This window comes from Panthera onca, chromosome B1 (assembly GCF_046562875.1).
Source record: "Panthera onca isolate mPanOnc1 chromosome B1, mPanOnc1 haplotype 2, whole genome shotgun sequence".
In the NCBI taxonomy this organism is placed as follows: Eukaryota; Metazoa; Chordata; class Mammalia; order Carnivora; family Felidae; genus Panthera; species Panthera onca.
Genome location: NC_138342.1, coordinates 48,088,101 through 48,095,714, shown reverse-complemented (window position 1 = coordinate 48,095,714; position 7,614 = coordinate 48,088,101). Strand labels below are relative to the sequence as shown.

The window sequence follows — 7,614 nt, the reverse complement described above, 5'->3', positions numbered from 1 at the left end:
TGGAAGTCAAATCAAACATGGGAGCAAATTAGTGTTAGCATTAGCTAAAAAAAAAAAAAAAAAAGGCAAATCTGCGGCAGTTTTATATTTACCTATCATTGTACTTTTTCGAATTGGTAAGCCCCCAAATTGTATCTGGAGATGCAAAATTGTGTCTGAAGTTAGAGCATGTCCTTCTTATTAATTTAATATAATAAAGGTTAAAGGTAAACACTACCTCAGGCATTCACAATACTAAATAAAGAAAATTTCCACCCACTTTTTACCCTTTTCATAACTCTACGTCATGCGATTACTTTTTATTCCCCCCCCCCCAGAGAAGTAAGAAACATTGTCCGCATGTGCTCTTTGATTATTTCCTCATTTCTAGTCCCGCCGATCTCTCTCCTCTGATGGAAGTGGTGTGGAACAGCAACAGGTGGTGTCCTCACTCTGGCAGATATTTCTGGGTAATTCTGTCTGATACCTCAACACCTTTTGTAATTCCAAGCAGATGACATTTCCTATTCATACAATAGGCATGGGGTGTTAAGGACAACATATCTTTCATATTTTCTTTTCCTGACTTCTTGCTGTACGCATCTTTAATTCACATGACTTTTTAACTTCTGGATTACTTTGAATAGGTCATAGTAATATAGATGTAGGGAGTACAAAAAAAACTAAATACATTTAATCAAAGCCTAAAGATTTAAAAATTCCATCACTTCATTGAAATTTACAGAGAACAAGCATAGCAATTATTTTGATTATAATTATAATTGTGTTAATTATAATAATCTGTACAAATTTTTCTAAAACCCAAAATCAAACGAAGAAATATCTTGTGGCTGATAAGATAGCTTTATTTTAACTTTAACTATTTCAAAGACATTCTCTTATACCCTTGTAGAGTATAATTTTTGTTTGTGAAAAAAAAATAAGATTTCACTGTCTTCACACACACTATAGCATGATTGCTGTACATGGTCAATTTAACAGAATAAATTAAAATTGTTCTCTAGGGTATGATTCTTTTTTCAAGAGTTTAGGAGTACAGGATAAAAATAGAATGAAGGAAATCTCCCTACTTTCATGCATTTATACCTAGAGAATAGGTTACATTATATATGAAATCAGGCATATCCACAGACTGGGGTGGAAGCTAATAGGCAATAAGATGATAAGAAAAAGTTATTTTTAAATAACAGGAAGCTCTGTTGATACTGTGTAACATTTATTTTAAAGATGAAGAAACACTCTAGATTGATTTTAATAGCTGGGAGAAAGGCATAAGGAAAGGTTGCAGGAGATCAGCAGGAAGGAAATGACTGTTGATGAAGTTCATTCATTCTATTAGACTTAATCTTCCTTATTCCACTTCATTTTCTCAGGAACATTTTGAGGTTGCTGTTATTCAATATTTATTTCGTGAAAGCTAACACCGTGTTAAGTAACTTCCCCAAAGGCTTCAGAGTTAGAGTGGTCAGAATCATGAAACAAATGGTGAGTGCATTATTGTTTTCACAGCTAGCATCAAAGTTGCTCATGAGGGAGAATTTTCTTGTTATGGAAAATGTTTTTATGACATCGGTTAGGGTGGAATACCAGGGCCTCTGGGAATAGGTGGAGGTAGGAGCTCAAATTGCAAAAGAAAAACAAAAAAAAAAAATTAAATAACAACATGTTTCATTAAAAGAAATAAAATTGAGTGCACACTTTGGCAGTATATATACTAAAATAGAAGGATACAAAGAAGATTAGCATGGCCCCTGCATAAGGATGACACCCAAATTCATGTTCCATATTTTTTAAAAAGTGAATAAAAATTAATTCCTTCATTAAAATACATAAACAAACAAACAAAGAAATAAAATAAAGTTGAGGGATCACTACTTTCATGTGCTCATGAAAGGAAAGACAAAAATAAAATAAAATAATAAAACAAAATAAAATAAAGTTGAAGGTTCACTACTTTGGTGTGCTCGTGAAAGGAAAGACAAAAAAGGAAAAACAAAAGAAAGACAGATTGAAAACAGAGAGTTTTAGTAAAACTAGGCTTTAGATGAGCTAAAAATTCAAAGAGAAGTCCAAGGATAAATGAAGAAACTTTGACAAACAAGAATTTTGAGTGCAAACGAGCATTGCCTCGTGTTCCTTAAATCTTCAGTCAAGACTGATAAAAACTTGGTCAAGAGAGTTTTGCTCGAGTTGTTGCGGTGGGTTGGTGAAATTTGAACATGGGTCTAGATGTCAAACCTGAAAAATGTGTGTGAAATAGACACACGTGTGAAAGAAGAAGCCTGGAGTTTGAGGTGCCTCAGTTATTCATAGAATTTTTTTTCTTGTCAATTTACCTAAATCTCAGCTGGAAAATGTTATCTAACACCTCTCCTTTATTTGACTTGTGTTCTTTTTTTTTTAAATGTTTTTAAATATTAATTAATTAATTAATTAGTTTGAGAGAAAGGGAGAGGGCAAGCAGGGCAGAGGGGCAGTGGAAGAGAGGGAGAATCTTAAGCAGCCTCCACACTCAGTTCAGAGCCGAATGCAGGACTAGATGCCACAACCCTGGGATCATGACCTGAGCCAAAGTCAAGAGTCTGACGCTCAACTGACTGAGTCGCCCAAGTACCCGTGACTTGTTTTTGTAGCTGAGCACTAAAGAAATAATTTATAGGAAAGCACAATTTAGGTAAATTTTGTCTGAAATGTTACTGAAAATTTTGGAAATTTAGAATGAATTGGTGAAAATACAAATAAATATATTTTTAAAAATTTTTAATGTTTATTTTTGAGAGAGACAGAGCATGAGTGGGGGAGGGACAGAGAGAGAGAGGGAGAGAGAGAGAGAGACAGAATCCAAAGCAGGCTTCAGGGTCTGAGATGTCATCACACCGTGACGCGTTGATTGAACCCACGAAATGCGAGATCGTGACCAGAGCTGAAGTCGGATGTTCAACCAGTTGAGCCACCCAGGTGCCCCTATTTTTTAAAGAAAGAAAATCAAGCAGTTCTGTTGCTTTAAAATACATATTTTAAATTAAAGTGTGTCTAAGTAGAGACTATGTCAGCTTGTTTCAATAAATATATAAAATAAATTTGTAATTAGGAGCATCTGCTTGGTTATAAACACACATATGTTGTAGCCCATAAACTGAGATTATTCTCTTAAGTAACATGTTCTCTGTAGTACTACTTACAACTTGAGTCTCTTTAGAAAAATATTTCTAGATATACATTGAAGTTCTGCATTTTGTAGTGGTTAAGACCATGGGATATATATTTCAGAGAATGTGATTCAAATCCTGGGCTTAGCAACCTTAGACTTGTGTGGACATGGGCAAATTTCTTATTTTCCCTAAGGAAGGTCAAATTTCTTAATTTCCCTCATTTTCTCTTCAAAATGGTGCGGTTTCAGCTGTCTATCTCTGCCTAAGAAACAATCCCAAGATTATAGATAAAAATAGCAAACATTTTCAAAAGTTCACAATCCCATGGAAGGGGAATTTGGGCCTGGCAAGAGGGGACTGTCGTCTCTGATTCACAGCACCTGGCACCTGTGCTCTGGCATTTGACTGGGTTGTGGTGGCTTTTTCATGACTCTCCTGCCACCTTAATGCTCCTTGGCCTCTCTTTCTTCATGTAATATCTCATCCTTCAGGATCCTTTTAAGTTTCTTGAGCTTTTCATAGTATAGTGGATTTAGGGTTGTCACAAATCCTACATGGTTGCTGGTTTCCAGGAGACAGGAAGAGACAGGAAGTAGAAGTTGCTAGGCCAGTCAAGGGCTGTAAGAAATGGCACAGTGCAGCTCCTCTATGTTCTTTATTAGAGGATACAGGGCCTGACCAGACTCAAGAGTGGAGAATAGTTGGGACAATTTGATAAGGAATAACAAAGTCAAGTTGCAAAAGGAAGGTCCAACGGGAGGTATGATTCTGGCTAGTTTTAAGAAATACAATATGCCACATGGTATAGCGATGCCTATCTTGCAAGGGTTTTATGAAGTTTAGGAAACGTATCAAAATCTGGCACACAGGACACACTTAATAAATGGTGGCGGTTTATTAGATTGGACAGTGTGGATTTCACAAAGTCTCAAATAGTAAAATGACAGCACTATTTGAAAAAATACTGTGGTCTGAACATAGTGCCAAATCAAAAATGAACATTAAAAAGACAGGATTCTAGTACAAAATACATAAACACACAATATTTATAAAACTATTTTACCAATGCCATGCATTAATGCCATCAACCCTTCTATTTTTTGCTCCCATCTCCCCTATAAAGCAGAGGCGTGGGCAGTCCTGAGGCTAATCGTCTTGGGAAATTATTGAAGGGTTAGAAGATAGGGTATGGTTGCACAAGGCAAGATTTCTCATGGAAAAAAACTCAGAAGGATGAGGACCAAGGATTCAGCAAATCCAAAGTCCTTTGGGAAGAGCTCGTTTTAGTTTTTATGATGGAAAAATTCTGTATGCCAGTAGCCAGAGACAGAAATTGAAATAGGTGGTCATGGAGTGAACTGTCTAAAGTTGGCTTGAATTAGGTGTAGAAACAGACATTATAGCAGCGGTGGTGGTGGTGATGGTTAAGACAATTGCTTTGAATAACTTCAGGCCTTCAGACTTACCGATATTTGGTTGAAGATACATTTCTCTCTCTTTTTTGAAACCAAGAACCAAGTCCTATGCAGAATTGGGGATGACAACCTGAGCTGAAATAAATATTTGGCAAAAATGAAAGCCTCGGAGTTGGATCTATCGTGTTTATTAATATCAGATAAACTGTTCCTTTCAGTTTTGATTTATTTCGTGACCTCTTATTGATAATTTGTCAAAAGGACACCAAGTTGAAAGAATAAAAATTAACCTGACTAATGTGAACTGTTCTAACTCATCAAAGATTGAAATGGTTGGAATATGTTTACCTCTAAATTTTTCTGGTAAATCTGGGTAAAGGAAGGATATTTCAGGAGCGTGAGTCACGCTTGTATTTATATCGGTACCTACATTTTTACTTGCATTGGCTTGCCACAGACTTAGGGAAGTAAAGCATTATTTGTTTCCAGTTTGGTGCTAATGTACATGACTAATGCACTAATAAATATTGCAAGCAAATCAATTGTACTTCCTAATAGCAAGGTGAACAGCAATAGCATTTTATGCAAGATCATAGGAGATTGAGCACTAAACCTGAAAAGGGATGATTCTAACCCTGACATTTCATTATTTCTTGGGATTTGTGCATCTCCCTTAATGTACAGTTAATGTAATTTGAGGTTATGAATCTTTTTTATAGTCTTCCTTTATATCCTTAAAGTAACAAATCTCAAGTTGTGACTATAGCAGAAAGCATTCACAGAATTCTGGCCAGGAAACTAAACTAGCTCACAAATTGTTATTTTTTCTGGGGGAAATGTATAAATTCTATTTATTTTTCATTGGAATATATATTTTGGGTGAAGAATGTTTGACATATATTTGTTGCTAGTAAAATTCTCAGAATCTGTCCCACTCAGTTCATTGTTGCTGCCAGGGAAGCATGAGGTTGAAATAACAAGAATAAACAATGGAAATATTGGTTTTAGCAGTAAATGCAATATGATTGATCATCTCGGGACTCACTGTGCCCACTGACTTGTATTCCCAGCATCATTTAAAATGGCTTAGCACCTTACATGACCAAACCTGTAAGGCAGCCAAAAGACAATGGATTCTCCTCGGAGGTTTGGAAACATACACGAAGGAGCCTTTCCCATTCATTTAAAATCTGAATGGTACTAAAATGTTCTTCCTCAGAAAGATTTCTTTTTTGCATAAAATATACAATTTTTTCCCCTGTCGTATACAGACTTATTGATACTTAGGGCAATGTCTGTGTGTGTGTGTGTGTGTGTGTGTGTGTGTGTGTGTGTGTAGCCATTAAGTAAAAGAGTTCCTTTGAGCCTTGTATCATTATTGTTGAAATCCACCAATCAAAAATCAAAAAGGGGCACTCCTGCACTTAAACAAAAATAGTTTTTGTTTAGCTCTCTAAAGTAAGGGATAACACACACCAGGGGAAGTTGGAGGGCATTTCAGGAAAGGGGAGTTGGGAGGGCTCCTTCCAGGACTTTGGACATTATTCAGTAATTTTGTGGGGACACTAGAGAAATAGGGACCAGTTCTGGATTGGATATTGTCAGAAAGTGGAGAAATGTGTTGATTTGATGATGTAACAATTTTTATCCAGGAGGAAGGAGGACTAAGTCAGAGCAAGAGGTGATGTTGGTAAAAAGCAATCATTGCTCAGAAGGAGGGGATTAGTCCTGTTAGCTGCTGCATGATGGCCTTGACTATATCCTGTGAGAAACAATGTTTATGTTCTAATGATTTGATTCTCAGTAGGGCCAATTTGTACTTCCCCACTATATTGGGAAAATACAGGAAAAAAATTAGCCCACATTTTACCTCTTTCAGAAGTAAGCATTTGTCAGGATTTAAAAATTCTTAAGACAAACAAAATTAGAAATAAATTTGTTACGGGGCGCCTGGCTGTCTCAGTCAGTTAACCGTCTGACTTGATTTCAGCTCAGGTCATGATCTTATGATTTGTAAGCTTGAGCACCACATCAGGCTCTGCACCCAGAGTACAGAGTCTGCTTTGGATTCTCTCTCTCTCTCCCTCTCTCTCTGCCCCTCCACTGTTCATACTCTTTCTCTCAAAAATAATAAATAAGCATTTTTTAAAAAGAAAAGAGAAAATTGTTAGGACACTTAGATCAAAACAATTAGAAGATATATAGATAGGGATATAGATAGGTGTATAATACACAATAAAGTACAGTAAAACATTTGATTGTGAGTTCTGCAGGAGTTCCATAAGAAGAGAAAACATTTCTAATAAATTTTAACTTGATAAATGAGCAGTGTCTTGCAATACGAGTAGTACGTGACACTGAACTTCACATGATCACAACTGAGCCAATGGTTCTTCTCTCTCTCTCTCTCTCTCTCTCTCTCTCTCACTGTGGGACTGTGGGTGATCATCTCCCATTCTCGGATTTCGGTCTCAGGCCATGGTGTTTGGCAGAAATCAATGATTATTCAGAATGTTGGAAGGTGCCCACAACTGGCACTTGTGTGTTTTTGTCACTTCAAAGCACTTATGGACAGTCCCTCTTCCATACAAGAGGAAGCTTAGGAATGCTTTGCTTCACTCTAGGTCAGGAAGCCTGCATATATAGACTCTCTCCTCTGCTACCTTATTGCCTGTTACATTACATACAGTATATGACAAGAGTTTATTAATACTGTTCTGTAGTCAACACCCATTAGTGATAGTGAAAGTTATCTTACACAATAACCCTCCTCTCTCTTGTCTCCCTCACACTAGCCATGAAGGTTTTCAAAGATAAGTGCAGGTTAATTTGTTTATTTTTCTTTATATTTTATATTTTCTTTATTATTTTTATTATATTACAGTATCATAATCATTTTTATATGAATATTTTTGTGTTGTGGAATGAATCATCAGAGTTTCCATCATTTCTTAGGGTGAATTCACTTTGATATACAAGTGCTTTGGATTACAGGCATGTTTCTGGAATGAATTATGCAAAGCAAGGTTTACCTGTATATGTCTCTA

The 7,614-nt window shown here is 36.2% G+C and overlaps 1 pseudogene; it reads left to right on the top strand.

The window, feature by feature from the left end:
- The first annotated feature begins 1,694 nt into the window (after window positions 1–1,694).
- On the top strand, window positions 1,695–1,791 carry LOC132693417 (U6 spliceosomal RNA; annotated as a pseudogene).
- The last annotated feature ends 5,823 nt before the right edge of the window (window positions 1,792–7,614 follow it).